This window comes from Gopherus evgoodei, chromosome 4 (genome assembly GCF_007399415.2).
Source record: "Gopherus evgoodei ecotype Sinaloan lineage chromosome 4, rGopEvg1_v1.p, whole genome shotgun sequence".
NCBI lineage: Eukaryota > Metazoa > Chordata > Testudines > Testudinidae > Gopherus > Gopherus evgoodei.
This window is the reverse complement of record NC_044325.1, coordinates 17,165,993-17,180,236: the sequence shown is the minus strand read 5'-3', so window position 1 is coordinate 17,180,236 and position 14,244 is coordinate 17,165,993. Positions and strand designations below refer to the sequence as shown.

The window sequence follows — 14,244 nt, the reverse complement described above, 5'->3', positions numbered from 1 at the left end:
ACTTTCTCTATTAGATTGAAGAGCCCATTATTAAATATTTTTTCTTTATGTAAATATTTGTAGATTGTAATCAAGTTACCCCCTCAATGTTTTCTTTGTTAGACTCAAGGAGATCAATCTATTTAGCTCTATAAGGTTTGTTTTCTAATCTATTAATCATTCTTGTGGCTCTTCCCTGAATGCTCTCCAATTTATAAACATCCTTTTTGAATTGTATGTTCTAGACTGGACACTGTTTTACAGCAGTGGTCTCACCAGTGCCAACTACAGAGCTAAAATAACCTCTCTACTTCTTCTCAGAATTCCCCAGTTTATGCATCCTGGGATTGGATTAGCACTTTTGGCCATAGTGTCACACTTGGAGCTGATGTTCAGCTGATTATCCATCACAACCCCCAAATCGTTTTCAGAGTCAGTGCTTCCTAGAATAGAGTCCCCCATCCTGTAAGTATGGCCTACACTCTTTGTTCCTAGATGTACACATTTATATTTACCCTATTAAAACACATGTAGTTTGCTTGTGCCTGGTTTACCAAGCAATCCGGATCACTCTATCAGTCACCTGTCCTCTTCATTATTTATCACTCCCACTAATAAACTAAAATTGGCAAATTGTTTGCTAGACAGGGCGATATGGTGGCTGTTCCTCAGATCGGCAGGTTCAGAAACTGGTGATTTTGGATAATCGGAGAACCTAATCTAATAAGCATATGATTATGTCTGTTGCTATGGAAGTGACGGAGATAGTGGAAATTAGCATTGTGATTTTCTTCCAGGATCTGAAAGGACGAACAGATGGGTTATGAAAGCACTAATACGTCTTCAATAAACACATGTCTGTTACTAGCAAACCTGATAAAAATTCTGCAAAACTTGTATTAGGTAAGTGGATTTGTTTTAGTTTATGCAGTTTCCACAGTTAGTGTATTGTATGCACCAACTCCAGAGGGAGAATAATGGATTTAAGACAAAATTAGTTGAGCAGCTGAACAGGTAGGGTGCATATTACATAATTGCATTATGTTTTGGGAACTTGGCCCAAAATGCTAGTACGATATTAATTTGGGAAGGGGTGGTATCTCAGCATGACATCTGTTATAGAGTCTGGTGTGGACTTTGACACTTGCTGGATGTTTGAAGTGCAAACACAGGTGTGTGTTGTGTGACAAAGGACTTCTGTGCTTAGAGACAGCAACACCTGTTCTCAATTTGGAATCATTGTCTTGATACTCTCAACCCTAAATGTTCACAAATCTGATTCAGGCCCTCCAAAAAGCATGAGATTAGCTTAAAAATCATGAAATTTAAAAAAAAAATGTTGGGCTGTTTATTTGCATTCCAGTTTCCTAACTTGATATAATGAGCTCATGTTTTCAAGCTTTGTGTCCCAACAGTGAGGGCCAGAAACTTACTTGTTTAATAAAAGCTGAGATTCTCATGTAATCACTTGATTCCAAGAATTGAGTCTCTAACAAAAACAATAAATATGTTGAGATTCGTGATGAAATAGTGAGAGATGGCAGCGCTGTTGTCAGAAATGTTTAAGACTTCTTTTAAGTCTTCACTGTAATCGCAAAAACAGAAGATAATTTTTCATTTACCAAATAGTAATGTGTGCTAGTAAGATAGTGAGAGGAATTAGAATTGCATGATTGTCCACAGGTAGTTGTTCACATTTTCTTGTAATGATTAGATAATTCTTCATTACTTCTATCAAATTACTTCTTTAAAAGCTTTGATTCTCTAGTTCAGGGGTTGGCAACCTTTCAGAAGTGGCGTGCTGAGTCTTCATTTATTCACTCTAAGGTTTCACGTGCCAGTAATACATTTTAACGTTTTTAGAAGGTCTCTTTCTATAAGTCTATAATATATAACTAAACTATTGTTATATGTAAAGTAAATAATTTTTTTTAAATGTTTAAGAAGCTTCATTTGAAAATAAATTAAAATGCAGTGGCCCCAGGACCCGGGCAGTGTGAGTGCCACTGAAAATCAGCTCGCGTGCCGCCTTCGGCACACGTGCCATAGGTTGCCTACCCCTGCTCTAGTTTCATGAAGATAGTGTTTCAAATATTCATTGACTGATGGTCAGTTAGTGACACCAAGTGGATTTATTAGGAAACAACATGTTCCATTGATGAGACATTCTGAGACATCTGTTCGCACATGTAATGAAGGCATCGGTAGGAACTCCAGTTAAAGTTGAATTGAGATGTACACTTAGTTCAGGACTAAAATCCTTCTGTTTCACACTTCAGTGAGTAAAATAGTCTCCAAATTTGGAAGAGGACAGTTGAATTTTCTATGTAATATTTTTAAGAAAACTTTGCAGAAAAGACATTTAATAATGCTCTCTTTTTCAAATTTTGCCCTGACAATTTTGAAGGCTTTTGGGGGTGGGAGAGGCAGGGGAAAGGCGCCATTTCGGGAGGGCAGGAGGGGCACCTACCCCCCCCGGCCATGTTTCATACCACATTGTAATTTTACGAACAGTACACATATCTAAAATGTGACGTTTGTGCAGTCACATTCTTTTTGCTAATTTTCTGAGCCTGTTCCTACATATCCCATAATCCACAGCCACCACCTCTTGGCGCTCTTCACTTCAGCGGGAAGTTTATTAGCTCACGGTGCCAATTCTGTTGAAACAGTCCTGTGTCTACACACACACTGGTGGAGGTTGGAAGAATTCTGCTTTTTTAGACATTGTGTTCCGTCCTCTCTGGTAAGTAGGGTTTGTTGGTTGTTTTTTTAAATGATGGGCCATTATTTGGTCTCTTATTTTACTTCAATTTTTAAAAAAGTCCATTTAAGTTGCTTACATCATATTCACTTGATTCTGTAGTCTATCACTTCAGTATTCACTGAAGTTCACAGGCAGGCTTCAGGCAGAGTCTGCTTCATTTTATAACGCAATACCTTGTTTATTTGAATTACATAAAAGAGTAAAAGTAAGTTTAAACTCTCTGAACTCATAATGTTTCTATGTTCTAACTCAAGTTCTTACAAAGTAAACACTTGTTGCCCTGACAGCCTGAAAACACACACAATAAAAGGCCAGGGATTGAAAAAAAATTATTATTATAGTTTTTAACTAGTTTAGGGGATTTTGTTGTTGTCACTTCTTGGTACTTCCTGTCAAAATGTGCAATGCAGATATATTCTCTGTAATTTTATTCTTTCAAAGTTTAAGGATTACAGTACTGTTTTTAGTTTGTTTTTTTTACTGGTCTCTATATTTGAGAGAGAAAATTATGCTTAAATTTAATTCTTTGAGCAGTGAGTTCTAAAATGTCTAACCTTCCCTGGCTGGAATAATTATCATTATTACTTTTATTACCATCTTCTGCTTTGTCATTCATTATTTAAAGTGGTACAATCAAATAGTAGTAGCCTTCTAGAATGTAAACTTAGCTTGTACTCACCTTAGCAGTGCCAATTTCAAGAAAAAAATAAATAAAGCAACTATTTAATATCGATGAGTGTCATTGACATTAGCAAAATATCTAAGTTTAGACACTGTGCAGATGAAGGTTGCTTATTTTCAGATTGTATTTTTAATTATATCTATAAAATAACTTAACATTTGAAAGAAATAAATACGGTTCCAAGTCTGATACAAATAGTAACAATGGAGTCAGGTGTTAGTGAGTCATATTCATGATTGTGACTGGTAAATGTAAATGCCAAAATAAAAAGAAAAATAAATCCCTGTTCTTAATAAAAGAGAAAATAATACTTAATTGTGTATGTTAAAATTAAGTAAAGACATTTTTAGTGGAGTGAAAAACAATTGACTAAAATAGAGTAGATCAGAGGTTCTCAGACTGTGAATTGGGACCCCAAAGTGGGTCGCAACTCCATTTTAATGGGGTCCAGGGCCGAAGCCTGAGCCCCACCACTCAGGGCCGAAGCCAAAGCCTGAGAGCTTTAGCCCTGGGCAGCGGGGCTCAGGTTATAGGCCCCCTGCCTGGAGTTGAAGCCCTTAGGCTTCAGCGCTCCCCCCCGCCCCCAACCGCACAGGATGGTGGGGCTCGAGCTTTGGGCCCCTGCCTCCTGGGTAGTGGAGCTCAGGTGGGCTCAGGCTTTGGTCCCCCTTCCAGGGGTTGTGTAGTAATTGTTGTTGTCAGTAATGGGTTGCAGTGCAATGAAGTTTGAGAACCATTGGAGTAGATAAAGGCAATAACACAGAGTGTGTCTGTTAGGCTATGTCCAGACTACCCGCAGTATCGGCGGGTTAAAATCGATTGCTCGGGGATCGATATATCGCGTCTCATCTAGACACGATATATCGATCCCCGAGCGCACTTATATTGATTCCGGAACTCCATCAACCCCAACGGAGTTCCGGAATCGACAGGGAGAGCCATGAACATCGATCCCCCGCGGTGAGGACGGGTGAGTAATCCGATCTTAGATATTCGACTTCAGCTACGTTATTCACGTAGCTGAAGTTGCGTATCTAAGATCGATTTCCCCCCGTAGTGTGGACCAGCCCTTACAGAGAGAGAGCCAGAGTTATTGCTTCAGTGTGCGATAGCCTATTACCTGATGCATACCTCCATGTAGAGTTCCTTGTTGAATTCTGTGCATATAGGCAGATGTCTCCTTTAATTTTATATTTTGATCGGGGTATCTAGTGGTGTTAAGCAGACAGCTATCCTGCTTATACAGCTTCTGATTTGACTGACCCTTTTTTCCTTTGGTTTCTTTGGTTTCATTTTGCAGAATGATTTCTCTTCACCACTAATACACTCCCTAACGTCTGATTTACTTGTGCTCCCATAAACCAAATCAGAGTAGGAAGTAGCAATAATTTCCAAGCCTTCCATGTAATAGTAAAAAAAAAAAAAAAAACAACTTTTATTTTTGTTTCATATGTTTTTGTTTCATTAGTTGCACAAGTATTCACTGCCTCATTGAAAAGCATTGCTGTGTTGCCTTTAAATAATATTTAATTTAATACAAATATAGTAATAAAATAAAATCTACACTATTCTTATTATATTTGATTTTTATGTTTAAAAGTTTTTTTTTTTTTAAATTCCCGTGTACAATGGCATCTGTACCAGCACAGCAGAGGAATATTTTATCATTTTTTTTAAAGAAAGGCCCCTGACCATGAAAACTGTGACAATAAAGAACTATCCTTGAAAATGAACTGTGCAAATGCTTCCTCAAGTAACATTGTCCTCCAGACAACACAGAAAAAACAAACAGGATAATGGTCCTTGTGGCAGTATATCAATGGCCAGCAACTACACATCTAAGGATTTCCCGAATGCTCTGACATTACCATCGGGGACAGAAAGTTTTATTAAACAAAGTTTACCTGTTCATGACAGGAAAAACATCATCTCCACAGCTTATTTAATTGCACAAAGAGGAACTAAGGTGGATTCATGTCCTACAAATGGTGGACGTTTCAACTGTAGTTGGTTTTCTTCGTACCCCTTTATCGAATACTCAGTTGTAGACGATTCTGTTTTTTGCTTTCCATGCCATCACTTTGCTACTCAAAGCACAATTGGACCAGGAGAACAGTTCAACAACAGAACATTCGTTGAGCATAGCTTTAACTAATGGGAAGATTTTCATAGTTTTTTTAAACAATATGCATTCCGTTCCAGGCATACGGCAGTTTTCATTTCATGGCAAAACTAGTTAAAACTTAGGATCAGTGGTTTGAAAAGTGTTGCAGATCAACTTGTTTCCAGTTGTCAGGCTGCCATAGCTGAAAACTGCCAGCATGTTGAAACACTCTTAAAGGTATCCATGCACTTCATGGTAAAGCTTTTCCAGGGCATGATGAAATACATAACTCTAGCAATCATGGCAATTTCATGGAAATTCTTGATCTGTTTGCTTCCACTCAGCCCAGCCTTTTGAATAGACTAAGAAGCAAGTATTGACACTATGATCCAGTGTGCCTGGGGCAGGCCTTACTAGAAATGCCAAGGTCAGGGCAGGCTGCAAAAGGGAGAGCAGATAATCCCAAGACTGGTGGGTAACCCTGAAGTTAAACTCCCCAGCCAGTCACAAATTGATCCCCTACACTGGTTATTGAGAAGCTGAAAAAGGAAATACAGAGCCCCCTTTATTGCATTCCAGTTCTCTCGCTCTCAGTCAGCACACAGGTCCAGTACAGTGAGAAACTATTTAAACTCTGCTCACATATACAAAACGTTCTTCTGACCCCAAATGGTCAGCCGTGTTACCAGGTCAGTATAGGTTTGGATCTTACTCAAAATACCACACTGCCAGCTAATCCTTTAATATCTAAAACTAAAGATTTATTATAAAGAAAAAAGAACAAGAAGAAAGATGTTAAATGGTAAAGCAGTCACATATATGAACTTTGAATCTTTGTATGTATCAGGCTCCTAGGAGTATTGATGAGTTTACTGGCTTGAAAGTCCCTCTGGACCACATTCACAGCTTGGATGGGTCATTCAGTCCTTTGTTCAGAGCTTTGTTTGAACAAAGGTTACTCCAGAGGTAAGAAGCAGGACTGAAGACAAAATGGAGAAGATGCAGCTGCCTTTTGTAGTCTTTTAATAGAATATCAAGGTTGGAAGGAACCTCAGGAGGTCTAGTCCAACCCCCTGCTCAAGGTCCCCAGACAGATTTTTATCCCAGTTCCCTAAATGGCCCCCTCAAGGATTAAACTCACAACCCTGGATTTAGCAGGCCAATGCTCAAACCACTGTGCTATCCCTCCCCCCCGTGTGGCTTGTGCGTCCTTTGCTCCAAACACAAGCTGCCCAGCACATGGCCTGGAAGCCTTAGAGTTCTATCCATAGGCAGGCCCCTGCATGCCTTGCTGAGTCATAAGCTGTAGCCCTTGACCCTTTCAATGGGTTAATTGTACAGTTGATGTTTCTTGATGAGCCATCAAGCAGGCTAGGCAGTGCTGATGCCAGACTGTCTAGGGGTGTCACCCAGAAGCATAGCACAAGTTTGAAATACAGACATATGTACATATCTATAACTTGTAATACAAAGGTGATACAAACACATAAACAAGATTATTATACATTTTTGCAGATATCTTACATGGCATATCTGGCACAGCTCATTGCAATTTTACAATATTGGTATTCATAATATCCTAAAATGTCCTCCAAATTCCATATAGTGTCACAGACACTGTACCTCTCACCAGTACCAGAATGATTTAATACATTCTGCAGCAGAAGCCCTGAGAGAGCATCATTGAAGAGGTTGGACAAGTCAAATATTTTTCTGTCCTTGTTGATGAAACTAACGATGCATCAAAAAAAAAAAGAACTCTCTCTCCTTTTATGCTACTATCGAAAAGGAATCATTCAGGAATGAGTTCTGGGCTGCTTCCACATGGAAAATCTAAATGCTGAATATGTTTAAAAATGATTATTGAAGAACTACGGCATTTGAAGCTTGATATTAATTATATTGTTGTTCAGTGCTATGATGGAGCTTCTATCTGGGTGAGCATTTAACAGGAGTACAAGCTCAAATTCAGGAAAGGATTATGCCTGCCATTTATGTGCACTGCCATGCTCGCAGGCTTAATCTTGTCATTGTAGATACATATTCCAGCATCACCCAGTATCAGGAAGTCTTTGCATTTGCCAAGGAACTGTACATCTTCTTTAGCAGTAGTTACAAGCACCATGAACTGTTTAAGGCACAGCAGGAGCTAGGCCAGAAGGTACTTGAGCTAGGTACAGTACGTGAGAATCACTGGTCATAGCAGTGTGATTCCCTCTGAAAAATGCATGCAAGTTATGGCACTGTAGTGGAAACACTGGAAGCAATTTCAGTTCAGAGAGCTGATGGACCATCAGTTAGCTCTGCGAAGGGCTTGATGGTAAAGCTAAGGAGCTATCCCTTTCTGTTAAATCTCTTGGTTTTGGAAAGAATATTCAAAATTTTGAATAGTGCTTTAGAAGAATTGCAGAATAAAAAATTGTATTTATCAAGTGCCATGGAATTAGTAGCAAGCAATGTTGCTATTCTTCAAGAAATAAGAACATCTGAAAGCAAATGGAAAGAACTATGTGATGAAGCTGAGATCATTGCCAAGGAACTTGAAATTGCTAGTCTGGGTCAGGCAGTTGGAACTGATCAGCACAGCAATACAAAAAAATGGCAAGAAGATCTAACAAAGTATCCTCCAATCTGGCCTTGTTGTTTGTTTCTAGTACACTGAGTCAGTCATTGACACATGATGTTCCCAAGAGCACTCACAATCTATAAAATCTGATTTCTACTATCCTGTTCTGGACAGAATTGTTGCTGAGCTTGATAGAGGATTCACCTTCAACTCCAGTTTACTTTCTGCACTAACGGCTTGTGACCCAAAAAGTGAAAATGTTCTTGATTATGAGAAATTGAAAATAATTGCAGATCAGTATGGATCAACAGGCACCAATTTTTGTGATCTGGATGCAGAAGTTGAAGTTGCCAAGAAGCACATTGCACCAATAAAATTGACTTCAATTTCTGAATTCTGGAATATTCTCAGTGACATACCAATGGGTTACCAGTCTTTTCTGTCTAGTGTAGATATTGTGTTGAGCCTTCCAGTCTCTACAGTATCATGTGAAGGGTTCTTCTCAGTGCTCAAGAAAGTAAAGGACTATTTAAGATCCACAATGGGAGATGAATGCTTAAGTGACTTGGTAATTTTAGTCTGTGAATGTGAAGCTTCAGAAAACCTGGATATCAACAAGGCCATTAACAATTTTTCCAAGATGAGGCCATGCCATTATCCATTATATTAGCTCATATCTGGAGTGGTATTGATTGTTTTTAATAATTTATTTACCTTTAAACATTCCTGGAATAAATTATGTCTCATTCTCCTATTCATAATTTGAACATAAGACATTAAAAAAAATTGCAGGGGCAAGCAGATTTTATTTATTTTTATTTATCTCCACTAAAGATAGAATACAAAGTGTCAAACTTGTGTTTCTGAGATCTGTGTTAAGGCTCCAAAACTGATACCTCAAGGCTTGGGATTGGGAACATTTGCTAAACTTACTTAAAATATGGTTTTAATTGTTGTTTATGTATAGTTGGTGTTTATGTATATATATTTTTCTTTCTTTATATAGGAATTAGATAATTTCTAAATTATCTGCAAAAAAGCTAGTTTTCGGGTGCCTAAGTAACCCCTGAAATCATGGTTAAATTCACACCCCACCCCCCAAATCTGAAGTGGCATCCCAGGAGGCAAGGGATCCTCTAGCTAATTAACGTGTGTGTGTGTGTGTGTGTGTGTGTGTGTGTGTGTGTGTGTGTGTGTGTGTGTGTGTGTGTGTGTGTGTGTATACACACACATACATACACACACACACCCCTACCTTAGACACATACTGCCTTTGAAATCATAATTTAGTCAGTTATTCTCCCCATTCATCATAAACAATTTGATCTCTGCCAAAAAGAGACAATAGAATTGTTCAGATCTGTCAGCTGTTTCCCAACTTGACAGCCTCCTTCATAGCTAGATTTGTTGGCCCAAATTGCTGTAACCACCTCTTCTCCTGGACACACTTATTATTAGAGACTGAAGTAGTGGGAGGGGGCTAGTGAAAAGGAGGGGTTTCAGCTAAACTGTGCTGACAAAACAAGGTTGCACCTTCATTAAAAAAAAAAGAGGGCACGGTCTGGATTTGACAAGCCTTTTGTGGTTTTCCATTGCCAGAAATCTGCTGCACTCATCTGTAGATGAATCACAATGGAACTCATGTTGCCAAACATTGTGTAGCTCAGCAGTTTTGGGAACAAGGAGGAAGTTTAATGCATCTTTTGCAGGAGATGGGGAAAGAGTTGGAATGTGGGGGAGCATGGAGGTGTGTAGCACTTGTTACGACTTGCAAGGGAGAAGAGTCTCTGTGTTGCTAATCATAGTAGTCTGTTGGGCAGAGAAGGCAGGAAAAGCATTAATCCTTATCTGCCCTTTTGCTTCTCCTGTACGAAGCCCCACTCACCGCATTACCTTTATTCTGCCTATGGCTAAGGATGGCCCTATACCTGAGCTCCTCAAACTCCCATATCACCTTATACCCTGCTCCTGCTTACATACTTACAACTTGAAATCACTGCTACCCTGGGACATTGCCACACAACCTCACTGCTGCCTTCCCCATTCCCAAGCCGCTACTTTCTCTTTCGCCACTAAGATTACTACCTATGCTGTGTTGTGTGCTACCTCCCCGTCCTCCCCACGCACACTTAAAGAAAACTAAAAGGGAATTCACAACACACAACTCTTACTAACTTAGTCAATCTAATAAATAATAGTAATAACTAATGAATTTCCAGTCAACACAATCAGTAAAATAAACCCAGACTCTTTAACTGTGTGACAAATTTCCTTTCACTTGTAATACAAATCCACTTGCATTCAGCTGGTCAAAATATACTCAGATTCTGTCCTCGGAGATTATTATTTTATTGAAAGATACAATGTCAGTTTGAAAGTGTGTAATGTGTTATTAGGACCTTAAAAAATTTTGAGGTCATAATTATGATTCATACATTTTAAAGCCAGAAGGGGATTCCTGTGATCTTCTAATCTGATCTCCTTCATAACACAGACCATAGAATGTCACCAATAATTCCTGGATCAAGCCCATAATTTCTGGCTAAGTTGCAGGATATGTTATGCAGGACATCCAATCTTGATGTAAAGACTTCAAAGGATGGATAATCCATGACATCCCAAGAAAAGCTGTTCCAATGATTAATTATCCTTATGTTAAAATTTTTAACCTTATTTCTAGTCTGAATTTGTCTAGCTTCAGCTTCCAGAGATTAGATTTTTGTTATGCTTTTGTCCACTAAAAAATCTTCTACTGTTAGAAATTTTGTCCATGTAGGTATTTACAGACTTCGATGACATCATCTCTTAACCGTCTATAGGATAAACCAAGTAAACTCCTTAAATCTCTCACTATAAGACAGGTTTTCCAGATATCAAATAATTGAACGTGCATGTTTGAGTGAGATTTTTGTGTGTGTATAATGCATATAATATGTCATATGTTCCAGATAAAGGAATGGGGATACCTGTTAACGTCATCTATTCATTCTAAATTGCCAACTGAAATTATTTTAGTAGATTAAGAGCTGTAATAGGTTGCTCTTACTGCTGTAGTACTTCCCTGGCATCAGGGCACTATATTGCAGGGGACTTTGCCTCTTGTATCTCTGTCCCACCCCCCTCTCCCCCATGTGACCACTTTCTTGGCCCCACAGTGGCCTGTCTGTGTCTTTTCCCAACAGTCTTTATCTGGGTGTTTTGTGGCCTAGCCCTCCGGCCAAGTGACATAAAAGTTCACTCCTCTTCCAGAGGTAATAAGAGTCCAACTATGAGTCCAGCTAATAATTCTTCTGTCCCTCTTAGGCCTCTCTGAATTATCTTCTGCTTTTGCCTATACTGCTAGATCCTGCAGAATTTCTCCTAAGCTGTTTTTTCTCCAGCACGTTTTCCCCCAGGGACTTTGGCAGTTTACCTCAGGGATTTCTCTGTTCTTTGCAGGCCTGTCTTGCTCCCTTTGATTCTTTTCCAGCCTAATTTTCCCAGGCCTTTCTCAAAGAGGGAACTCTCCTTGTTCCTGTCTCCTGGGTCTTCTCCCTGACTGAATTCAGCTGTTTAAATAATCCTCTCTCTGATTCTCCACAGCTGGGGTCGGTCATTCTAACTAAACTCCATCACACCCAGCCAGGATTACTAATTACCACTACATTTCTAGATCACCAGTGAGACTGAGAGATACCGGTGACAGGGCCCAAATTTGCAAGCTCTCCATGTGCAGAACTCCCACTTAATGTCTGAAGAGTTTGAAGGTTAAGGCTTCATGTGATTCTGTGTCATGTAATATGATTTTGTGAACTGAGCATTTACCGCTATAGAGAATGTTAAATATATCCTTCCACAAGACCCCACAGGATTTAGATAGTTCTGGGGACTTTTTGACCTAATCCTCACCCTTCAAGTAGCTATTCAACCATACTTCATGCAGTACCTCATTTGAGGAGATCTATTGCAGCACTTTAGCTTCACATAGAAGGGCTAGATGCCACTGATGTTTAAGCTTCTTGTTTTGTGCCGTTTTCTTCTTGTCGTCCGGATCAGGCTGTCAGAAAACCGAGGAGATTTGTGTGGACAGTTAGGAGGAATAGCTGTCATTTGGGATTCAGAACTTCAGTGGCTATGTGTAGAGGAGAATGGCTCACCAGAGCCTTAATTATTTGACCTGTAGGTGGAGTGCTGCTGACTTTTACCATGTTTTGGAATTTGATGGGCTCCCTGGGAATTTGTGTGCAGACTAGGATCATGAGTTGTTTGGTTACTAGAAAATTCTCACCATTGCCTTAGTGAGGTAATAGTGTATCCAAAGCAGTGGCTGCATTGTGGTCTCTTCTGTATCGATATGTAATCCAGGCTCTAGGTTCAAGGTGTGACCAGCTGTGTAGGTTGATCAGAGGTGCCCTATGAAAGTCCTGGGAAAACAGCTGAGGAAATTTTTGTTTCCTTATTAATAGGGATAAGTAAGTGTTTACTCTTAAAAAATGGTATTGTGACTAAGGCACTGACACTGGTGTAGTGTTACAAAAATGGTAGCTTGAATAAAAATATATTTTTCAGAATACGAAGTTGGAGTAGTAATACCACATCTGCAGAGGAGGAGGAGGATAATTCAGATTAATTTCTCATCAGTTTTCTCAATGGAAGCTGTAAACAGTAGGAACAAATTTTAAGCTTATGGTTGCATGAAAAGCAAATCATCCAGAAAAAGCTGTAACCATGGGTTTAAAAGAATGAGCTTTGGTACCACAAAGCATATGTACGCTAAATTATTGGTGTAGTATTTAGCGTATGTATTGCTAAATTAAGCATATGTATGCTAAATTATTGGTGTGAAGACCCGCTAAGTCAATGGCAAAGCACTGTCCTGTTGACTCTGGTACTGCAGCTTCCTGAGAAGAGTAAGGTAAGTTGGCAGGAGAGCATCTCCCATCGGCACAGAGTGTTGTAGACACTGTGGTAAATTGACGTAAGCTACGTCAACTTCAGTTACGTTATTCACATAACTGAAGTAGCGGAACTTAGGTTGACTTAGTGCGGTAGTATAGACAAGGCCTATGATTTGAGCATCTCATTTCCTGGAGGTCTAACTGTTCCTCCTACTGGCTGCTCCAGCTAGCAAGGCTGTCTCCACAACTCTTTAAGTAAAGAGAGGCAGAGCTCCTTCCTGGTCAGTCAGCCCTGAACTGAGCCAGGCTGTCTCCTTTTGTTCCTCCAGGCTTGGCAGTGGCCATAGCCTTGCCCAGCTATACCTAGCTGAGCTAAAAGGTTCTCCTTAACTCCTCCTTTATTGGTATGGAGCTCCTCTGACCCATCACAGGAAGTGACTCACATTTGCCATGTGGCTTACATAATGAACGGTGCTCTATTCCCAGCTTTGCCACTGACTGGACTTACTAATACTTCCTACATAAGGAACAGTGTGAAATAAGCAAATATCATTATTCTCATTTAAAAATGAGGATTATAATCCAATTTGAAAACAGCAGCTGCCTAAAGTTATACAGTAAGTCATATGAAAACCAGGATTAGCAAATAGATTTTCAAGATCATGGCCCATGGCAAATCCACACTGCCACCCAGTCGAATAACTTAATCTCTCTGTTTTGCACATCTATAAAATGGCAATGTTTCTCGAATCACAGAAATGTGGGATTGGAAGAGACTTTGATAGGTCATCAAGTTCAGTTACCTGCACTGAGGCAGGACTAAGTATTATCTAGACCAGTGGTCCCCAACCTTTTTGTGTGGCGGGTGCCGGATGACCAGCCACCAAGGAGCATGGTTGCCGGACAAACAGCCATTGAAATGCCGCCGAGAAGTGGCATCATCAAGAGGCATTGCCGCTGATTTGTTCACATCTTTCCAAAGTGTGGTACCAGAACTGGACATAGTACTCAAGTTGAATCCTTATCAGTGCTGAGTAGAGTGGACGATTTACTTCATATTTTGCTTGTAACCCTCCTGCTAATATATCCCAGAATGATGTTGCAAAACAAGTGAACAGTATTACAGTGTTGACTCATTTAGTTTTGATCCACTGTAATCCCCCAGATCATTCTTCTGCATTACTCCTTCCTAGGTAGTCATTTCCAGGTTTGTAGTTGTGCAGTTGATTGTTCCTTCCTAAGTCTAGTACTTTGCATTTGTCCTTATTA

The 14,244-nt window shown here is 39.6% G+C and overlaps 1 protein-coding gene across 5 annotated transcripts in view; it reads left to right on the top strand.

The window, feature by feature from the left end:
- The window catches only part of WDR89 (WD repeat domain 89), a 91,950-nt gene that overhangs the window by 60,738 nt on the left and 16,968 nt on the right, over window positions 1-14,244 (top strand). For 2 of the 5 annotated variants that reach the window (XM_030558553.1, XM_030558554.1), the window contains exons 3-4: window positions 777-882; window positions 2,581-2,725. The exons of 1 other annotated variant lie outside the window; for it this stretch is intronic. The gene's annotated coding sequence lies outside the window, so the exon portion shown is untranslated. Of the gene's footprint in view, window positions 1-776; window positions 883-2,580; window positions 2,726-4,728; window positions 5,158-14,244 lie in introns of those variants that run through there. 2 more of the 5 variants (XR_003999893.1, XM_030558555.1) reach the window with 2 other exon arrangements.